The sequence below is a fragment of the Magnolia sinica genome, chromosome 17 (assembly GCF_029962835.1).
Source record: "Magnolia sinica isolate HGM2019 chromosome 17, MsV1, whole genome shotgun sequence".
NCBI classification, from domain to species: domain Eukaryota; kingdom Viridiplantae; phylum Streptophyta; class Magnoliopsida; order Magnoliales; family Magnoliaceae; genus Magnolia; species Magnolia sinica.
In genome coordinates this window covers 58,617,889-58,642,059 of record NC_080589.1, presented here as the reverse complement: position 1 = coordinate 58,642,059, position 24,171 = coordinate 58,617,889, and the positions used below count along the sequence as shown (strand labels likewise).

The 24,171-nt window shown below is 45.1% G+C and overlaps 1 non-coding gene across 1 annotated transcript; it reads right to left on the bottom strand.

Annotated features, from left to right (window-relative positions):
- Nucleotides 1-122: 122 nt before the first annotated feature.
- Nucleotides 123-229, bottom strand: LOC131231997 (small nucleolar RNA R71). The gene has a single exon (XR_009164607.1). It is a non-coding gene; the product is annotated as a small nucleolar RNA R71 (small nucleolar RNA).
- Nucleotides 230-24,171: the final 23,942 nt, after the last annotated feature.

The window sequence follows — 24,171 nt, the reverse complement described above, 5'->3', positions numbered from 1 at the left end:
CTTTTTCCTTAAAAGAGAAGGCTAAGACGTGGTTACATTCACTGCGTCCTAAATCCATTGGCACATGGAACAACATGCAGAGGGAATTCATAAAAAAATTCTTCCGACATCATAAAACGATTACCCTCAGAAAAGCAATCATGAACTTTGCCCAAAAGGAAGATGAAACATTCTTCCAATGTTGGGAAAGGTTTAAAGATTTAGTCAGTTCATGCCCACAACACGGATTTGAAACGTGGCGCATTACAAATTTTTTCTATGATGGACTGACATCTTCCATGCGCCAAATGGTCGAGACAATGTGTAATGGAGAATTCATTAATAAAAATGTTGACGAGGTATGGGATAACCTCGATAGTCTTGCTGAAAAAACACAATTATAGGACTATTACCCAAAGTCGAACACCACGTCTAGGCCGACTCAATTAAAGGAAAAAGGTGGATTATATCTCTTGAAAGAAGAGGATGATCTCAAGTGTAAAGTGACTACGCTTATAAGGAAAGTTGAGGCCATGGAAGGAAAGAAGGATAAGGTTAATGAAATTGTTTGCGGCATCTGTGATTGTAACATTCATACAACTGAAAATTATCATACAATACCCACCTTTCGAGGAGTGTTGAATGAACAAGCTAATGCCGTAAACAACTATCAAAGACCTTTTACTGGACTTAACTCCAATACGTACAATCCTGGTTGGAAAAATCATCCAAACTTTAGTTAGAGGAATGGACAAACGGCTACCCCTCAAGGTTTCTTCAATCAAAATCCAAATCAAGTGAAACCTCAAGAGGAACCGGTTCAAAATTCCATACAAGAGCTAGCTCAGGCAATGCGGGGAATTACAGATTTTATGCAAAAGATTGATTCTCGTATGACGGTTATAGAAAAGGGGATGCTTCCTGCACAACCTCTCCCCAATCCTAAACCACAGTACGAGATTAATGATCTCAGCTCTTCAAATCAGATGGGGCACGCTAAATCTATCACCACTCTTAGGAGTGGAAAGATCATTGATAAAACTCTTCCAGTTAGGCCTGAAAAGCCTCAAGAACCAGAAGAGGACAACAATGATGGATCTAGTGATGCCTCGCAAAAATTAGAACCGGAACTTCTAGGGAAGCCAGTTGCTCCGTTCCCCCAACGGTTGGTTTCACCAAAACCTCTCTCTAACTCTCAGGATATCCTAGAGGTGTTGAAACAAGTGAAAGTCAACATTCCTCTACTTGATGTCGTGAAACAGATACCTTCATATACCAAATTCCTGAAAGACTTATGCACGACCAAACGACAGCAGAGTATTCAAAAGAAGATCTTCTTGATCAAGAAAGTGAGTGCCATCCTAAAGCAAGACGTGCCACAAAAATTCAAGGATCCCGGTAGCCCAACCATATCATGTGTAATCGGGGACCATTGAATTGATCATGCACTTCTTGACTTCGGAGCGAGCGTCAATCTGATTCCCTACGCGATATATAAACAGTTAGGTTTGGGTGAATTAAAACCCACCCTAACCACACTATAACTTGCTGATCGCTCTGTTCGTGTACCAAGAGGGATAATTGAGGATGTGTTAGTCCAACTTATTAGATTCTACTACCCTGCAGATTTTATCATCCTGGACACCGAACCCATCAATAATATGAGCACTCAGATCCCCGTCATTCTTGGTCACCCATTCCTTGCCACCTCAATGCAATTATCAAATGCAGGAATGGTGTCATGACTATGTCTTTTAGGAATATGACATTGGAGTCAAACATCTTTTTTAATAACGGTAGAAACTTAGAGGAGGATGACGATTTCCACGACATTAACATGATTGATTCTTTAGTGGAAGATACGACACCTCTGATCTTATCCTCTAACTCTCTAGAGACGTGCCTGGCCTACTCCCATGATTTTGATAATGACATGATTAGGGAGACGTGTGCCTTGCTTGATACTGCACCGGTACTTGAAGTTAACCGTTGAAGGCCACAATTCGAAGAATTGCCACAAACCGATGTAGTGCCTCCCTCGATTTGAAATATGCCTATTTAGGTCAAGATGAGACATTCCCGGTGGTGATTTCTGCCCACCTGGAGAAAGAACAGGAGAGTATGCTCATATCTACTCTTATTGAGCATAAAGGAGCCCTGGGATGGACGATAGCGGACCTCAAGGGAATCGATCCCTCGATTTGTACTCACCGCATATATCTTGAGGATAATGCAAAAACCGCTCGGCAACCACAACGTAGACTAAATCCAAACATGAAGGAAGTGATTAAGGCCGAGGTTCTTAAACTATTGGACATGGGTATTATATACCCTATATTTGATAGTCAATGGGCGAGTCCAACTCAAGTAGTCCCTAAGAAGTCCGGAATCACCATCGTAGCCAATGCTAATAATGAACTCGTGCCAACTAGAGTCGCTACTGGTTGGAGAATGTGCATTGACTACAGGAAGTTGAATACCGTCATAAGAAAAAACCACTTTCCTTTACCATTCATTGATCAGATCCTGGAAAGGTTAGCTGGCCATTCCTATTACTGTTTCCTTGACGGGTATTTGGGCTACAACCAGATAGAGATAGCCCCTGAAGACCAGGAAAGATCACATTTACATGTCCTTACAGCACCTTTGCCTACCGAAGGATGCCATTCGGACTATGTAATGCCCCTGCAACCTTTCAACGATGTATGCTTAGTATTTTTTCTGATATGGTGGGGCAATATCTAGAGGTCTTAATGGACGATTTCTCTGTTTACGGTCCATCTTTCAGCAAGTGCTTAGAGAGTCTTAAATGTGTCACGCCCCGAACTCAGAAACCGGGCTCATAAAATTCTCGATCGCCGAATCCGGCGCCGACAGCCTCCGTAGAACCCCATTCTCGGATCCCGGCACCCATTCACCAGGTTCCGATCCTGGGATACTACAAGGAGGGTTTCAAATCATCAGTCTGATTCATAATGAGCATAACAAAAGCATAACCCACAAACAATAACCACAAGAACACCACCACAAAATCCACTATGATAAAAAACTTTTTAGTACAATGCAACAGAAAGGGAAAATACAATGTAGTGCAAAAGATAGAAACTCCAAAACTGCGGCATGCTCCTTCTCCTGCTCAGCCACGATCTAGCGTCACTTGCACGCATCAATCGTGCATAAGCTTATAGAAAGCTTAGAGGGTGGTGTGAGTATGTGCGCAATATAAGCGTGCTTAAAATGCAAGGTCAGAGTAATGCGGAATCATGGTGATGAGTACATGAATGCAATCAGCCGTACCAAGGCTATGCGGTGCAAGATATGAATGTTATCGGCCATAACACGGCCATGCGATGCGAGATGCAACTCAAGCATGCCAATCCTCAACATGTATCAGTACAGTTCTCATTCTGGATAATCACCGGGGTTCAATACACTCCAAATGGCACTGTCGCTCTCCTAGCCGCACAGTCCAAGTGAGCGTAAAAAACCTCACTATCCGCCTGACCAATAGTCTGCCAATACCTATCCGGCACGTCGATAGCGGACCCATTCGCGAGCTGGTCAAACTCAGCCTAGTATTGCCCCCTACCCTCGGGCGAGTAAGGCCACACTCCTTTCCAACCGACCACGACACAGTGGGAGACGCAGCCTCTTGGTATTCAGCCCTCATGCGCTCATATATCCACTCAGTCTTGACGTTGGAGTTATCCTCTGGTACCATCGGGTTTAGAAATTTTCACCCAGGGACATCTATGGTGCCCGTATGCTAGAACCAAATATTTTCGGTATCCAATCCTGCCATCCACGATGTGTCTGTGGAGGCTATGGCCCTGATGTCGCTAGGGCATACAGTAACTACAATCACACAAATGCAAGTGCATGAATCACACTATCAGTCATGCAACAGTCCTGCATGTACCATGCACTTATATGGGGCAACTTCGCCTATCAGGGAGCCCATAAACAGTCCGCCCGAAGGCATATGCTATGATCGGTCACTCCTCACATCAGGCATACATATGATGCATATGATCATGAATCATGGATCTGCATATTATGTGGTGATGGGCTCTGATCAAAATGAAGATGGGCCTAGATGGCCTATATACTACAGGTATGGACCTATTAATGGGCCTTAGGGAGAGCGACAATGCGGACATTTAACCAACATTGTACTTGCAATGTGGACGTCAAACCAACGTTGTTCCTAAGGCACGAACCATGATAGAATCACATTGTAATGGACTTTATATAAATCTTGTGGAGCCTCGACCCAAGGGCCCAAATACACCAAATGGGCCTCAAACCATAGGCTCATATATCTCAAGTGGGCCTTAGTGGGCAGGCCACAAATACATCAAGCTGGGCCTAAACACATGATTCTTATATGCTTCACAATGGGCCTCATAATATGGGCCCTATACAAATCAAGGTGGGCCTCAGAAATGGGCCTTAAATCATCTCTAAAATAGTTGGACAGTTGGATGAAACATATGCATCATGCTGGAGCCCACACTAATGGAGGGTGTGGTTTACAATACTTACATAAGTGGGGCCCACCATAATGCTTATTTTCCACCCAGCCTAAGGCCCAATATAATGTTTATTTTCCACCCAACCATTCATAAGGTCATGTGGACCGGTAGGGCCCACTATAATATTTATTTATCACCCAATCTATTCAAGGTCACGTGGGCTGGATAGGGCCTTGTGCTATTCATTTGACATCCAAACTATTCATAAGGTGACATGGGCTGGATAGGCCCACTGTAATATTTATTTCCCATCTAACTTGTTGATGGGGTTGTGTGGACCAAGGGCCCACCTTGAAATGTTTATTTTTTTCCATGCACTTTGTTCGGGGCCACGTGGTGGAGGGGCCCCTGTAATATTTATTTTGCCATCCAACCTACGTGGGCAAGGAGCCCACCGTTATATTTTCACGCCATCGAACTGTTTATAAGGTCACACGGACCTGGGGTGGATGTGGGGCCCACCGAAATGTGGTTCACAAATCCAGCCCATTCACTGTGTGAGTCCCACCTGACTGACGGTCCATACCAAGTTTCAGCGACATCCAAAACTCCGGTAGGCCCCACCAAGTGATTTTATATATATAGGCATGTCTTCACATGATTTTAAATGGTATGGCCCACATGAGTTCCGTATAAGACTGATTTTCGGGATGGACGGCTAGTCCGTGGGGACCCATCAAATGCACGGTCTGGATGATTGAAAGGCATCAAGGTGGGGCCCACAACTGGGGCCGTGACCCCCAGCCAGCCCGTCCGTCCGTCGTCGAGCGCAGGCAGCGCCTGTGGCGCTCTGACAGCAGCAGCATGCGCTGCTTCTTCTTTCTTCTTTCTTCTTTTTGAAAAAAAGGATTTTCTGTGGTTTTCCACAGACGGGGCCCACATCAGACAGATCCACACCACTCATTGGCCCCTATGGCTCGATACAAATCTATCGAGACCAATATCGAATAGTTTTCTGATGTACAGCAGCATCGGGGTGTATTTCAATGGTAGGAAACTGGAGACTATCTTATGGCCCACCATAATGTTTATTGGCTTCATTTTTCATTTCAACGCCTAAAATGATGCGTCAACGAAATGGATGGCTTGGATTATGCATATACATCAAGGTGGGGCTGCATGAGAGGCCCACCACTTCATTCCCCTTTTTTTTTTAAAGTACACACCCATGCCGGTTAGCATTTCACTTGGATGGTGTGGCTGGACGGTGTGGATAAACACATGCCTTGTGGTGGGTCCCACATGGATGAGGCCCACCAAATATATACATATAATATATATATTATATTATATATATAATACATATTATGTTATATATTATATATATATATATATATTATACAAAATATAACATATATATATATATATAAAGCATTGGATCCATCCAAACAGTTGATGGTGTGGATCATCACCTGTAATAGAGTGGGCCACACCGTCTGATGTAGATGGACGGGGTATATGTAACACATATTGGTGTGATCCACACCATTACAAAGAAAGAGAGAGAGAGAGAGAGATAGTGAGAGAGATATACGGTGGGATAGAGGAACCCCGCCACTATGGGCCCTCTTGATTAAATCACATACATCCAAATGGGTCCCACTAACAAATGAGCCCTAAAATTTAAAATAATGGCAAATCACCCACCTTATCTTCCTTCTTCTTGGTCCCTTAGACTCCAATGCTCCTTAGTTTCAACTTTGATGGAGGTTGATGGACTTTTGATGGTGGGGATGAGAGATGAGAGGGTGGACCACACTTGGGAGGGAGAGAAGGGTTGGACGTGTGGGGTTAAGTTGCTTGGAGAGATTTGAGAAAATGAGAGAGAAAATGAGAGGATGGGAGTGATATGAGGTGATGAAGTGATGGGTGTAATTAATGAAGCATGGGTTTGTTTGAAAAGTGAGTAAAAGAGGGATGGGTGAAGAGAGAGAGTTGACTTTGTGGAGAAAGAGGGATGGGTTGTTGTACTTGAGGTATGGTTGCATTTATGGTTGATTGATGGGACTAATTGTGTAGAGATTCCCTCGAAATCCGCAACGCGCGGTGTTTCTTCGGAATAAACGCAGATCGACATCTTCTAGCCAGGGTATCGGTTCGGTGCGCAAGTCACGGCGTTGGAACCGCGGCGACGACGCGGTCGCCAAGACATAGGTTTCGGATCGAGCTGACGTCGGTGTGCGGGACCTGGCTTAAGATCGCGTGCAAACGTCGGATATGGTGCGAAGGTTGCCAAAATTTGACCAGAAGGACGCGGAAGCCAACGGAATGGTACGGACTAGGACACAGGTCTTACAGCTCTCCCTTCCAAATAAAAATTTCTTCCTCAAAATTTAAACAATCATCACAAGAAAACGTAAATCATAATAGAAGAGGAAGCAAGGCATCGCCATATAAATATCAGATACAACATACAACATACAACATACAATCAATCATCAAAGAGATAAGGATAGCGCTCTCGAATCTCAGCCTCGCGCTCCCAAGATGCCTCATCCACAGAATAATCTAGCAACACTGAACCTTCACAAAGGGGATGACCTTGGTCCGGAGGACTGCTCTTCCGATCAAGGATACGAACTTGTGCTGCTCAATATAAGAAGCGTCCTCACGAACCTCTAACGGCCGCCAATCGATAACAGGGAATGATGTTCGACCCACACTGCCTCAACATAGAGACGTGGAAAACATTGTGGACGCCAGACACAACTGAGATGGTAAGGCAAGCCGGTAGGCCACGGCGCCAATGCGCTCGGTGATCTCAAAGGTCCTATGAATCTCGGGGCAAGCTTGCCTTTCTCTCCAAATCGAACTATGCCCTTCATGGGCGAGACCTTGAGATACACATGGTCCCCTACATCAAACTCCAAGGGGCGACGCCGACGAACTCTTCTACCAGCTGAGCTGTGCGCATCCTCTACCCGATGATATCAATAACCTCGATGTCTCCTGCACAAGCTCGGGACCTAAGAGGCGCCGCTCTCAACCTCGGTCCAACAACTCGGAGATCCGCACGGGTTCGCCATATAATGCCTCAAAAGGAGCCATGCCAATGGTCGCCTGAAGCCGTTGTTGTATGCGAACTCAACCAATCGCAGATGCTCATCCCTACCACCGAAGTCAATCACGCAGCCCGAAGCATATCCTCAAGGATCTGGTTGACCCTCTCGGTCGGCCATCGGCTAGCAATCGGTCATACGGTACTGAGCTGCAAATCGGTGCCCATAGCTCTCTGAAAGCCTCCAAAATCGAGATGTGAACCTCGGGTCTCGGTCGAAATGATCGAGACAGGTATGCCGTGCAACCTCACAATCTCCTCAATGAATAACCTCGCAAGCCGGTCAAAGGCCAAGTCACACGAATAGCAAGAAAATGTGGCGACTTCGCAGACGATCCACGACAACCCGGATGGCGTCATGACCGCGCTGAGTCCTCGACAAACCCATAATAAAATCGGAGATACGTGCTCCCACTTCCACGTCGGGACACTCAACGGCGCAAATAGACCGGGGGTCTCTCGATGATCGGCCTTGACACGGCCGGCATGTGTCACACTCGGCCACAAAACGGCGATCTGGCGCTTCATCCCGCCCAAAAATCTGCCTCCTCATATCATGGTACATCTTTGTCGAGCCGAGGTGGATAGAAAACCACGATCGATGTGCCTCGGTCATAAGATCTCTACGCAACTCGGAAATATTCCGGACACACAATCGGCCTCAGCGAAGTCCACCATCGGCACCAATCTGCCATGCCTGACTCTCGGATGTCGCCTCTGCTCGGTAATCTGTAATGACTCATCTGCGGAGCCTCGATCACCCTTGCGACAAGAGAGGGTTGAATCGATAGGCTCGATAATCGAACTATACAAAATGGAGACCAAAATCAAAGTCGTACTCGCTATATCCTCGAGCATCTTCCACTCTGAATCATCATATGTGCCACGAGGCCTCGTGGCTGACGGCTAAGGGCATCCGCCACCACATTTGCCTTGCATGGGTGGTGCTGGAGGTCAAAATCATAATCCTTCAAGATCCATCCCGCGTCTCTGTCTCATGTTTAGCTCGGTGAGAAAATAGATACTTCAAGCTCTTATGGTTGGAGAAGAGCTCAAGCCTGACCCCATAGAAATAGTATCTCCACACCTTCAGTGCAAAGACAATTGCTGCCAGCTCCAAATCATGCGTGGGGTAGTTCAGCTCATGGACCTTGAGTTGGCGAGATGCATAAGCCACTGGTCTCCCGTGCTGCATCAGGACATCACTTAAGCTAATACGCAAAGCATCCGTAAATACAATAAATCCATCACTCCCAGAGGGAAGAGTGAAGATAGGAGTGGACATGAGGTGGTCCTTCAGCTCCATAAATGCTCGCTCACATGCGTCGCTCCACATAAACTCTACACCCTTCCGAGTCAACTTGGTCAATGACGCTGCAATACGGGAGAAGCCCTCAATGAAACGTCAATAGTAGCCCGCCAAACAAAGAAAACTACGGATCTCGGATGCAGTTGTGGGCTGGCCCCACTGATGCACTGCCTCAACCTTTGAGGGGTCCACTGCGACACCCTCCCTCATCACCATGTGAGCAAGGAACTTCACCTCCTCCTGCCAAAACTCACACTTCTCTAGCTTCACATACAACTGGTGAGCACAGAGGGTGCAAGGCGATCTCCAGATGCGCATATGGTCCTCACGGGTCCTCGAATATATCGAATGTTGTCGATGAATATCAGAATGTCCTCGATGAAGACCACAACAAATCGATAGAGATATGGACGAAAGACCTCGTTCATCAATCGCATGAAGACCGCGGGTGCATTGGTCACCTGAAACATGACCCGAAACTCAAAATGACCATAGCGCGTCTGGAAGGTCTTTGGGATGTCCTCCTCTCGAACACGAATCGATGATAACCGAACGCAGTCAATCTTGAAAAGAACTGCACCCTGCGGTGATCAAATAAATCGTCTATCCTGGGAGCGGGTATTTGTTCTTAATCGTGACTCGGTTGAGCTCGCGGTAATCTACGCGAGCCTCAACGAGCCATCCTTCTTCCCGACGAAGAGTACCGGCTCCCCATGGCGAATTGCTCGGACGAATAAATCCCAACTCACGCAACTCGTCCAATCGTCATTGTGGCTCACGCAACTCCATCGGTGCCATACGGTGTGGGGCTTTCGAGATAGGCGCGGTACCAGGCATAAGGTCGATCCGGAACTCAATATGACGGCGCAGGAGGCAATCCTTGAATCTCCTGGAACACGTCGGGAAGTCGCAGACAACCGGCAACCGATCAATACACAAGGCAATAGGCTCCTCGGGCATAGGACATCAAGCAAGACAACGGCTCTCCTCAGGGCTCGGCGATAACTGAAACTGTGGCAAGCCTAGTATGCAGAATGTGACTGTCCTCGCAGAACAGTCCAAGATAGCGTGGTACTCGGCAAGCCAATCCATGCCCAAGATAATGTCAAAATCTGTCATCGGCAGCACAAACAAGTCAGCGGGCAAAAAGATATCACCGACAAGAACCGGGCAAAATGGACAGAAACGGCCCAATACTGCGGTCCTCCCCAAGGGCGTCGATACGGTCAATCCCTCACTAGTAGACTCTGTCTGCAATCCGATCGAATAACGAGAAATCCTCGGACATGAATGAGTGAGAAGCGCCAAAATCAAACAAGACTGGCGATGCATGAAGAGACAGAAAGTATACCCTCGACGACTCCTCCGGATGATGCGGGTCTGCTGAGCCGCGTAAAATTTAGCTGAGCCGGCCGGGAGGTGCTGTCCCCTCTGAGGTCCCCAGGTGTTCTGTTGCCTCTGCGCGGCCTATCTTGCCTCTCTGCTGCTGGGGTCTCGCGGCCGAGGTGTGTGCATGGTGCCGTCTTTGGAGGATCTTCTGAGATCGCTCTGGTCTTTGGAGGCTTGTAGTGCTCTCGGCGGTGTAGATGAGGCTGTTGTGATCCTCTCGATTGCTGGAGATGAGGGCGAGGGCACTCGGACAAGCGATGCCCTGTCCCACCACATCCAAAATAAGTCCTGTAAATGGCTGCTGGGGTAGCGCTGGAGGTTTGCTGCTGGGGCCGCTGGTGCTCTAGCAGGTGGGTGGCTCCTATACCTCGGTGGTGCGCGCTGGGAGCTACTGGAGGGGGTCTGTCTCTTCTGACCACTTCTCTGATCTCTGTCGGCCAGCGTGTCGGCCTACTCTATCTCATAAATTTGAGCCCTCCGCACTACTGCCTGAAAGGTCCGAAGCTCATGCCCAATCACACGGCCTCGAAGACCGTAACGCAAGCCGTTCTCGAAACGGCGGGCCTTCCGCCCCTCATCATTAACCATATACGGTGCGAACTTCGATAGCGCCATGAAACGGGCCGCGTACTGCGCCACGGTCATGTCCCCCTGCACCAGAGTCTCGAACTCTAGTGCCCTCTGACATCATATGTGGTTAGGGAAATACTGCTCCTTGAACCGGTCGATAAAGTCATCCCATGTCCAGACGTAATCAGGTCCTGCGACGCGGTTAACCGAGGTCCACCAGTGCTTGGCCTCATCCTGGAAAAGAAATACTACCAATCGGACTCGCTGCTCAGTTGTACATGACATGGTATCGAAGATCTTCTCCACATCAGAGCGCCACCGCTCAGCTGTTGTCGGATCTGGCTCGCCCTGGAAACGCGGAGGATCAAGCTGTCTGAACTCTCGAAGAAGGGCACTCGCGCGCTTCTGCTCTGCTTGGCCGGTGAAACAACCGGTGTCTGCTCTGCCCCGAAGTGCGGCCGTCACGGCTGCGGCATCTGCTAGAATCAGGAAGCACTCACGGATACGGTCGGATTCGTACTGGTCTCTAATGGAGGAGTAGCATCCTCGGGATGTGCGGTATGAATCTCTGGTAGAGGAGCGACATCCTCAGGCGGGGAGTAGGATCTCTGGTGGTGGAGTAGGGATCGTAGGTGGTAGTGCGGAGCCGCAGGTGGTGGAGCTGGAGTCTCAGGTGGTGGTGCGGGAGTCGATCTGGTCACTCTCCTGCGCGCCATGTCCTACAGGAAAGAGCGAAGGTGCCTATCAACTTAAAGGCTCGCGAAGGCACGCACGTTAAGGATCTGTAATAAAAGATCGCTAGGCTATCCGAGCTTAGGACTTAATCATTCATAGCAGACATATAATGTTGTTCTTGGTTATTCTCAAGTTATGCTCTGATACCAACTTCTGTCACGCCTCGAACTCGGAAACCGGGCTCACAAAATTTTCGATCGTCGAATCCGGCGCCGACAGCCTCCGTAGAACCCCATTCTCGAATCCCGACACTCATTCACCAGGTTCCGATCCTGGGATACTACAAGGAGGGTTTCAAATCATCAGTTTGATTCATAATGAGCATAACAAAAGCATAACCCACAAACAATAACCACAAGAACACCACCACAAAATCCACTATGATAAAAAACTTTTTAGTACAATGCAACAGAAAGGGAAAATACAAGATAATGGTGATGACAGAAACTACAAAGGCTTGACTGCACGCTCCTGTTGCTACTATGTTACGGCTGCGTCCTGGCGTCACCTGCACGCATCAATTGTGCATAAGCTTATAAAAAGCTTAGAGGGTGGTGTAAGTGTGTACGCAATATAAGCGCGCTCAGAATGCAAGGTCAGAGTAATGCGGAATCATGGTGATGAGTACATGAATGCAATCAGCCGTCCCAAGGCTATGTAGTGCAAGATATGAATGTTATCGGTCATAACACGGCCATGCGATGCGAGATGCAAATCAAGCATGCCAATCCTCATCATATATCAGTACAATTCTCATTCTGAATAATCATCAGAGTTTAATACACTCCAAATGTCACTGCCGCTCTCCTAGCCGCACAGTTTAAGTGAGCGTAAGAAACCTCACTATTCGCCTGGCCAATAGTCTGTCAATACCTATCCGGCATGTCGATAGAGGACCCATTCACGAACTGTTCAAACTCAGCCTAGTATTGCCCCTACTCTCGGGTGAGTAAGGCTATACCCCTTTCCAACTGACCACGACACAGTGGGAGACACAGCCTACTAGTATTCGGCCCTCGTGCACTCATATATCCACTCGGTCTTGATGTTGGAGTCATCCTCTGGTACCATCGGGTTCAGGGATTTTCACCTAAGGACATCTATGGCGCCTCGATGCTAGAAACAGTATTTTCGGTATCCAACCCGGCTACCCATGATGTGTCTGTAGAGGCTATGGCCCTGATATCGCTAGGGCATATAATAATCATAATGACACACATGCAAATGCATGAATCACTCTACCAAACATGCAACAATCTTGCGCGTACCGCGCGCTCATGTGGGGCAACTACGCCTATCAGGGAGCATATAAACAATCTACTTGAATGCATATCTATGATTAGTCACTCCTCACATTAGGCATACATATGATGCATATGATCATGAATCATAGATCTATACTAAACATGTTATGGGCTCTGATCAAAATGAAGATGGGCCTAGACGGCCTATATACTACAGGTATGGACCTATTAATGGGCCTTAGGGAGAGCGACAATGCGGACATTTAACCAACATTGTATTTGCAATGTGGACGTCAAACCAACATTGTTCCCAAGGCACGAACCATGATAGAATCACATTGTAATGGACTTTATATAAATCTTATGGAGCCTCGACCCAAGGGCCCAAATACACCAAATGGGCCTCAAACCATGGGCTCATATATCTCAAACCATGGGCTCGAATATCTCAAGTGGGCCTTAGTGGGCAGGCCACAAATACATCAAGCTGGGCCTAAACACATGATTCTTATATGCTTCACAATGGGCCTCATAATATGGGCCCTATACAAATCAAGGTGGGCCTCAGAAATGGGCCTTAAATCATCTCTAAAATAGTTGGACAGTTGGATGAAACACATGCATCCTGATGGAGCTCACACTAATGGAGGGTGTGGTTTACAATACTTACATAAGTGGGGCCCACCATAATGCTTATTTTCCACCCAACTTAAGGCCCAACCTAATGTTTATTTTCCAACCAACTGTTTATAAGGTCATGTGGACCAGGGTAGGGCCCACTGTATTATTTATTTATCATTCCATGTATTCATAAGGTCACGTGGGCCTGGATAGGGCCCATTGTGCTATTCATTTGACATCCAAACTATTCATAAGGTGACATGGGCCTGGATAGGCCCACTGTAATATTTATTTCCCATACAACCTGTTGATGGGGTTGTGTGGACCAAGGGCCCACTGAAATGTTTATTTTTTTTTTCATGCAACCTGTTCACAGGGCCACGTGGTGGAGGGGCCCACCGTAATATTTATTTTGCCATCCAACCTACGTGGGCAGGGAGCCCACTGTGATGTTCGTTTGACGTCCAACCTGTTTATAAGGTCACCAGGACCTGGGGTGGATGTGGGGCCCACCGCAACATGGTTTACAAATCCAGCCCACCCATTATGTGAGTCCCACTTGGCTGACCGTCCAGACCAAGTTTCAGTAACATCCAAAACTCAGGTAGGCCCCACCAAGTGATTTTATATGTTTTAGCATGTCTTCACATGATTTTAAATGGTATGGCCCACATGAGTTCCGTATAAAGCTGATTTTTGGGATGGACGGTTGGTCCGTGGGGACCCATCAAATGCATGGTTCTCATGGTTGAAACGCATCAAAGTGAGGCCCACAGCTGGGGCCGTGAGCCCCAGCCCGTCCGTCCATCAGCGGCCAGCGCCTGTGGCGCTCTGACAGCAGCAGCAGCGCCGCTGCATGCTGCTTCTTCTTTCTTTTTTTTCTTTTTTTTGAAAAAATGCTTTTCTGTGGTTTTCCACAAACGGGGCCCACATCAGCCAGATCCACACCATTCATTGGCCCCTATAGCTCGATACAAATCTATCGAGACTAATATCGAATAGTTTTCTGATGTACAGTAGCATCGGGGTGTATTTCAATGGTAGGTAACTGGTTTGCTATGCTATGGCCCACCATAAGTTCAGATTGAGATCATTTTTCGGCTCAACGCCTAAAATGATCTGGGGAACGAAATGGACGGCTTGGATTATGCATATACATCAAGGTGGGGCCTGCATGAGAGGCCCACCACTTCATTCCCTTCTTTTTTTTTAAGTATACACCCATGCAGTATAGGGCTCGCCTGTCCAGCGTCCAGTGACGCTGTGGATAAACACATGCCTTGTGGTGGGTCCCACATGGACGTGGCCCACCAAATATATACATATAATATATATATCATATTATACATATTATGTTATATTATATATATATATATATATATATATATATATATATATTATATAATATATAACATATATATATATAAAGCATTGGATCCATCCAAACAGTGGATGGTGTGGATCATCACCTGTAATAGAGTGGGCCACACCGTCTGATGTAGATGGACGGGGTAGATGTAACACATATTGGTGGGATCCACACCATTACAAAGAAAGAGAGAAAGAGAGAGATAGAGAGAGACATACGGTGAGATAGAGGAACCCCGCCACTATGGGCCCTCTTGATTAAATCACATACATCCAAATGGGTCCCACTAACAAATGAGCCCTAAAATTTAAAATAATGGCAAATCACCCACCTTATCTTCCTTCTTCTTGGTCCCTTAGACTCCAATGCTCCTTAGTTTCAACTTTGATGGAGGTTGATGGACTTTTGATGGTGGGGATGAGAGATGAGAGGGTGGACCACACTTGGGAGGGAGAGAAGGGTTGGACGTGTGGGGGTTGAGTTGCTTGGAGAGATTTGAGAAAATGAGAGAGAAAATGAGAGGATGGGAGTGATATGAGGTGATGGAGTGATGCGTGTAATTAATGAAGCATGGGTTGGTTTGAAAAGTGAGTAAAAGAGGGATGGGTGAAGAGAGAGAGTTGACTTTGTGGAGAAAGAGGGATGGGTTGTTGTACTTGAGGTATGGTTGCATTTATGATTGATTGATGGGACTAATTGTAGAGATTCTCTCGAAATTCGTAACGTGTGGTGTTTTTTCGGAACAAACGCAGATCGACATCTTTTTACCTGGGTATCGGTTCGGTGCACAAGTCATGACGTTGAAACCGCGGCGACGACGCGGTCGCTATGATACAAGTTTCGGATCGAGCCGACGTCGGTGTGCGGGACCTGGCTTAGGATCGCGCGCAAACATTGGATACGGTGTGAAGGTTGTCGAAATTTGACCGGAAGGACCGCGAAAGCTAACAGAACGGTACGGACTAGGACACGGGTCTTAAATGTGTGCTGAAAAGATGTGAAGAGAAGAACTTGGTACTTAATTGGGAGAAGTGTCATTTCATGGTTCATAAGGGAATTGTCCTTGGACATATTATCTCGTCCAAAGGAATCGAGGTGGATGAGGCAAAAATCGATCTTATTTCTAACCTACCTCCACCCTAGAATATCAGAGATGTGCGATCCTTCTTAGGACACGCATGATTTTATAGATGATTCATAAAGGACTTTAGTCTCCTCTCTCGTCTCTTATGTATTCTTCTCTAAAAGGATGCACCATATGAGTAGACTGAACAATGTTAGGAAGCTTTCACCAAGCTTAAGGGCATGTTAACCACTGCACCCATCATGCAGCCTCCCGATTGGAGCCTTCCTTTCGAGCTTATGTGCGACGCTTCTGATTATGCTCTTGGAGCGGTTCTAGGCCAGAGAAAAGATAAAAGGCCCCACGTCATTCATTACACGAGTAGGACTCTAAATCCTGCCCAAGTGAACTACTCGACTACGGAAAAGGAACTCTTAGCCGTAGTGTTCGCCTTGGACAAATTTAGGTCCTACTTGATCGGATCAAAGATCATTATCTACATAGATCATGCGGCACTTAAGTATCTTCTTTCTAAGAATGATTCTAAGCCCCGCCTGATACGATGGATCCTTCTACTCCAAGAATTTGATTTAAAAATTAAAGATAAAAAGGGAGTAGAGAATTTAGTGGCCGATCATCTGTCTCGCCTTAATACCTCTGATTCCCTTGAGGTGACCCATATCAATGATATGTTCCCTGATGAACAACTGTTCAAAGTCTCCCATTCACCTTGGTTTGCTGATATTGCTAATTATCTTGCCACAGGTGCCATACCGACACAGTGGAATGCGCAAGATAAGAAGAAATTCTTCACCGAGATGCGCAACTTTTTCTGAGATGATCATTATTTATTTAAATATTGTCCAGACCAAATCCTAAGGAGATGTGTACCAGACGTTGAGCATCAGAGCATCATCTCCTTCTGTCACTCACAGGCCTGTGGTGGTCAGTTTTCTGCTAAAAAGACCACGGCCAAGATTCTGCAGTGTGCCTTTTACTGGCCTACTATGTTTAGGGACACTCATGAGTTTTGCAAGGCTTGTGAGCGTTGTCAGAAATTGGAAGCATTGTCCCGTCGAAATATGATGCCTTTGAATCCCATCCTTATCATAGAAGCATTTGACTGCTGGGGCATTGATTTCATGGGACCATTCCCCCAATCATTTGGAAACTTATACATTTTGCTCGCCGTAGATTATATCACTAAATGGGTCGAAGCAATTCCATGCCGAAATAATGACCATCGCACGGTCATTAAATTCTTAAAAGAGAACATCCTTCCGCGGTTCGGGACGCCTCGAGCCATCAGTAGTGATGGGGGATCACACTTTTGTAATAGACCATTTGAGAGCTTCATGAAGAAATACGGTACCTCTCATAAGGTGAGCACCCTATACCATCCACAGACAAGTGGACAAGCTGAGATTTCTAATAGGGAGATCAAACATATCCTGGAGAAAACGGTTAACCCTGATCGTAAGGATTGGTCAATCCGATTGACCGATGCCTTATGGGCATACCGTACTGTGTTTAAAACCCTATTGGAATGTCTCCCTTTAGACTTGTCTATGGGAAAGCTTGTCACTTGCCTGTGGAGTTGGAACATAAAGCATACTGGGCGATCAAAAATCTTAATTTCAATCTGGACAACGCTGGCTCGCTACGCAAACTTCAATCGAATGAACTGGAGGAAATCCGAAATGATGCGTACGATAATTTAAGAATTTACAAGGACAAGATGAAAGCATTCCATGACCAACACATTTTGCAAAAATCATTCACGACTGGTCAGAAGTTCCTTTTGTATAATTCTCGATTACATCTCTTTCTGGGTAAGCTTCGATCTCGTTGGACTGGCCCTTACATTGTTGTTACTGTTTTTCCTCATGGGGCCGTTGAGATAAGAGATCCCGACAATGGCAAGGAGTTTAAAGTCAATGGACATCGATTGAAACCATTTATCGAGAAATTTGATTCAGAGAACATGTCCATGCCCCTGACTGCTCCTGTTTACCAGGATTGATCTCCTAGTCTGATGGAGTTATAAGTAGGTTTATCGCTTTCATAGGACTAGGGTAGTTGTTTTATTTGTCTGGCTGAAGACGGTAAACTTAGCGCTCCTGGGAGGCAACCCAGCTCTTCATTTTATTTCATTTTTATCGTTAATTAATTCAATGTTTGTGGGTAACATTACTGCAAACCCTCACGAGACTACAACTCGTCCACTAGGGGCAACCTAGGGGTTTAAAGGCTTGTTGCATACGCTAAATGCAATCGAGAGCACCTACGAAAGTGGTATAGGTAGGATTTTATTTTTGTTATTTTTATGTTGCCTTCTCTCTCGTGCTGACCGACGCCCATGCTGCGATCTCTTGAAAAGTGTCTCTCGATTCATCATCCAGGTACTATCTTCCCATCACTTCATATTTACTTTTCGTTGTCCCATGTGCATTGCATGCTTATTTCTTTTACATTGAGGACAATGTAGATTCTAGGTTGGGGGTGGGAGATTGGGTTTCCAAATTAGTGTTTTCTTGGTCTTGAGTAGAAATTGTGAAAATTTTTAAATTTTTTTTGGAATTCGAAGTGATTTAGACACCCATCTCGGATTTAGACGTACAAGATACATAATGTTGGTAATATATGACTCTTGGATTCAGTTATCTGTTAAACTTCGCAATTCAGTTCGAACTATTAATCCATGGTTAGAAGTTGTAGACATTGATTGAGTCATGATTTCACAAAACACATCTCGCATGCACATTAAGGGTTCAGCTCGATATTGAAGGATTAACTTGGTAATCACTAAACATGAAAAGAACCAACTTGGAAATTGAATGGAGTGGGCGAACAGTCTTTACCATAGGTTTGCTCCCTATAGGTGAGGATTCGATTCCCCATGGATAATATTTGAGAAAGAGTGGGTGTGAAGTCTTTACCATAGGTTTTCTCCCTATAAGTGAGGATTTGATTCCCCTTCTTGGCGTTACTTTTAATGAAAAAAATGAAAATTAAAAGTATAAAAAGATGATGTGTGAGACAAGTTTTAGTTATCATAAATTCTCTTATTGGTTACCAATGATATCCTTAAATAGAAAAGTTAATTTCAATATTGATAAGTCGAGATTAGACCATACATCCATGGAATTCAATGTTTAGAATTATTCTCATTGATGGACTAATACTTTGAACTTAATTATAAAGTTTACCGTGTGCTTGAGTCTAGGAGAAAATTATGCCCAACGATTCATGGATCTTAGATTCTTCGTCTCTGAATCGTTTTCTTCAAATTATCACTCGGTTTCATATAAATTGTCATATAATTCTCAACTTATTTTTTCGCATACTTTGCTTGGGACTAGCAAAATGCTGGTTGGGGGTTGTGTTGAGGGTCAAATATTACATATCAGACCCCAGTTATTACTGGATTTCATGTACATGATAGTGCTTAACATCATATTTTAATTGTGTTATTATTGCAAGGTGAATCTACGAGCGTGGACGGGAAAGGACGTTAAAAACATGGATTTAACACTATGGCATCACCAAGGCAAAGGACGGACTCCAGGGGACTAAGATCGACGGAATTACACGCTAGGGATCTGCGAAAATCAAGAAACTGAAACTCAAGCGGCCTAAAAGTCGGCCAGAATGCAAGATCACGGGGTTCCCACCGCCCGTTCAGCTCAAAACTTCATTCATGGCCTGAGAACCATAAATTAACCGTACACATCGAATTTCAACTATTTTATCTCTGCGGAAGTGACCCAATGGGCAGATCATACCATAAAACAGAGATTTGGGACCCACCTGATATCTGGATGCGCTCCAATTTTGGTTTCAACGGTATACATGAGGTGAAAAAGTGGATGGATGGATTGGATTTTGCATATACATCAAGGTGAGACCCACTTTATGAAGGTGGAGTGCACAGAAGTCGTGCACTCGCCGTGCACGGAGTGAACCAAGTCGGTCAACAGGCGCTAACCCGACTTTCGTTTTCCAGCGGTGAGAGAGTCGTAAGGGGGGGTTCTGACAACTCCTGGTGGGCCACCATCATCACATCTTTTTGAAGATCCACACCGTTCAGTAAATTCACAAGGTCAAACCGACCGTACCTTGATTCACCTCCAGCTTTTCTCGGATGCTACATGAACATGGAGGTGTAAACGCAGGATTGGATGGTGACAAGCAAAACGGCGTGAGGCTCAACGAAGCTGATCCAAAACCGATCATGACCGACCATTTTTTTCATGGGAAACCAAATGGACGGACTGGATTTCGCTGGCGAAATCAAACATGGGTTCTCCAACCGCAGCGCAGACTCCGCTGTTTGCACGCTATCCGCCAGCGACCGAACAGAGCATCTTGGTGGGCCACCATCATGATCTTTCTGATCGATCCGCACCAATGATCTGCTCCAGAGGATATCCACGACCATGACCACGTAGATCCTTTGGTCCCATGCAAGCAATCGTGAGAGTATATCATTCAAACGGAGGATGGATGGTAGAGTAGAAATCCTGATGGGCCAGACCGAATTCAAGCCGTACCTCGTCATCTCTAAATGTATTTTCGTGTCCAATCCAATGAACGGATTGGATCCTGCGAGAAACACCAGGAAGACGTTGATCTTCTGGAGAAACTACCAGGAAAAGTGGAATTATGAGGCTAAGATTTTTACTACGTAAGGGGTATATACGCACCGACCTTGCTGTGTAAAGACCTCTTCCGCAGCCTATTTCTTTTGGGACTCCACAGCAGCTCCGGGAAGAAGCCTTTCATCTTTAAAAAGGAGGAGACGTGTGGGAGAGAGGGCAGAGGCTTGGACGTGGCTGGACGTGAGGCTGGAGGAAGTGATATCTGTTCTTTTCTTTCCTTCTTGTTCTTTTCTATTTCTTTTTCTGTTTATTTACTTTGTCTAAAGGGTCCAGCCCATTCATGTGTGGCTAAACCCCTTAGCTAGGGCTAAGGGGTGAAGCTTGTAGAGTGATGGGAAGAATTTTATGCCTATAATTCTTATTTAAACTGAATGGATTTGGTATTGGGTTGATTGTAAGGGAATGTTTTCAGTTTTTAATGGTTTGTTGTGACTAAAATTACAACAGGTCTGTGATGGCTTTGAGCATGTTTCTTCATTTTTTCATGTTTATGACGTCAGGAAACTCAGTTGTTCACCATAGTCTCATGGGCATGGTCGGATGACGGTACCCTTCCTAACCCTCATAACATGTTGATTGGTTGGTAATTAGTTTAATTCTGTTGTTTACTTTGTCTCATGGGCATGGTTTGGTGATGGAATCCATTCTAATTCCTATACCTTTCATCTCTTGAAACTTATATTAGGTAAGTTCAGTTAAGTTCCATGATTCTTGAAGCAGGCGTAAAATCTCCCTGATCTCTACAAGTGGATCCTCTGAATCCCTAATTTCCTGTCTCTGATTTCTCTTAAGTTTTAAATTAATCTTTCACCATTATTCATCACTTTATATTGAATTTAGATTTCATCTTAAGCTAGTTCTATTTCTATCTAGTTTCAGAAAACGTACAAGTATCAGTCCCTTGGGATTCGACCTCGGTCTCACCGAGTTTATTACTACATCACAACCCTATACTTGGGGAGTGAACACTTCCTGACATCATAAACATAAAAAGGAAAGAAACATGCTTCATGCTATCGCAGACCTATTGTAATTTTAGGCACAACATACCATTAAAAACTAAAAAAAAAAATATTCCCTTAATTAAACCAAAATCAACATCAGTTCAGTCTAAACAAAAGGGACAAGCAAAAAGTCTCTTATCACGCTACAAGCTTCACCCCTTAGCCCTAGCTAAGAGGTCTAGCCCAGCATGGTCATGCTAAAACCAGGAAAAATATGAAAGGAAAGAAATAAACAAAAACAAAAAGGAAGAAAAGAATTCCTGGAAACCGGCTTCAAAATTCGCCTCTAAGACTGCACTCCACGTCCCAGCTTCCCCTTTTCTCATGTTCTCTCTCTCTTTTTTATAGGCAGGGAGGTCGGTGAGAAGCTGCATGCACAAGAGGCGGTGCGTGGGCTTTCTTTACGCAGCAAGAGCCACATGCGTAGTGAAACCGCAAGCCAGCTTGCATTTGGGCCGAGTGTGAGAGGTTAACCGTTAAGATTTCTAAAAAAAAAAACCTCTTGGACAGGGTTATAGCCTCCCTATGGACATTTTGAACGGTTCGAATCGTGAATCTGGCCACGATTAAGATCATACAGTGAGCCATGGAAGTCGGCAGCGTCCGGACGGTCTTCCTGCATTAAATCTTACACTGGGATGCACGGTGGACCTCTGATCGTTTGTAAAAGAGAAATCCACACCGTTAATTAGATTTATGGTGAAATTTAGGTTGTAAAGGAGTAGTTTTGGTCGATTTTGGTGCGACCCACTGTCTTAAATCTTCCCGTCATTCATCCTGCTTTTGACAGTGGAAATTGCTTGATCGCGTGTATAGGCCAAAAAAAGACAACTAGATGAGGGTTACGCCACCCTCTAGAGTAATTAATGGTTTGGATCGTGCATGTGGGCGATGGGTGGGGCCTACTAGCCAAGACCGGCCAGCCTTATGGAGCCGCTGGCTATTTACGCAGGAAGAAGAGGTTTTGAGTCGGTCAGCGTGCGCTGACCGACTCAATGGGATTCGGTGCACATCCACTGTACATATGCTGCGCGCACACACCATGTAATGTGGATCCCACCTTGATGTATATGAGACATCCTCTCCGACCATTCGTCTTTCCATGTTATTTGAGAGGTTGAATCCCAGTTTGAAGCATATCCAGAGATCAAGTGGGCCCCAAATCAAAGATTTGGTGGCTGATCTGACTATTGGGACAGTTTCACCAGGATCCAATGGATGAAATTTGACATGTATGGTTAATTTATATTCCTTAGGCTATATATGAAGTTTCAAACTGAATGGATGGTGGAAACCCTATGATCTTGCATTCCGGACGACTTTCGAGCTTGTTTAACATGAGTGGCCTGATTTTCTCGAATCTCTGGTGTGTAATTTCTTCGATCTCGGTCCCCTGGGGTCCTTCCCTTGCCTTGGTAACTTTAGAGCATCAAATTCATGCTTTTAGTACCCTTTTTCAGTCCACACTCGTAAATTTACCTTGCAACACAAACATAATTAAAATAAGGCATTAAACAGTATCATGTTCGTAAAAGTAGTTAATAACTGGGGTCTAATATACAATATTTGACCCTCAATAGAAAGCATTCAAGGTTCAAGCATTGGATGATCACCTCGCAAAGCATTCTCTGCTAGACTAGACTACCAGCCAATAAAGACTTTCTTCCCCAACTAAAACATCCTATTACTCGAGGGTGAAAAAGGGCTAGTGGCAGACAAATAGACCTTGTATTTCGATGGTGCATCCAACGCCAAAGGAAGTTGAGTAGGTGTGATCATCTACTTCTAAGATGACATCCCAATTCCTATATTGAGAAAGCTAGCTTTTAGATGCACGAACAACAGAGCTGAGTACGAAGCATGTATAGTGGGCTTAAAAGAATGAATCATCCTGAGAGTAAAGAAGCTAAGGGTCTTTGATGATTCTTAGCTTATCATCAATCAAATGAATGATGACTGGAAAATGAAGGACGAGAAGCTAGCTCCATATCATGTCTATCTCAAAAACCTCGTCGATGAATTCTAAAAGGTCACTTTTACATATACGTTTGCACTAAGAATCAATTCGCATATACTCTGGCTACGCTGGCACCCATACTAGAAATTTCCAAAGGAGCAACTCAATGAGAATTCATAATTGAACTTTAGGAAGAACCGAGCTTCTATCGACAAATTGTAGAAGCTGAAAGGCCACCTGACGTATGTTCATGGTATACTGACATCAAGAAATATTTAGAAGATTAGATGTACCCGAAAAGCACCACTCCAATGGAAAACCGCATAATTCAACGTATGGCCGCATAATTCACAATTAATGGTTGCATCTTATAGAAATGATCATTTAACCATATCCTGCTATAATATGTGGACAAGACAGAAGTTGTGAAAATCATGGCCAAAGTCCATGAAGGAGTTTGTAGCCCCACATGAGCGGGTATATGATTGCTAAGAAGATCCTACGGCTTAGGATACTACTGGTTAACTATGGAAATAGACTGCTGTCAACATGTCAGGACATACTTCAAATGTCAGGAGCACATGAATCAGATCCATACTCCTACTTTTGAATTATACAACCTGACAATACCCTAGCCCTTCTTAATGTAGGGTATCAACATCATCAGAAAAAATAAG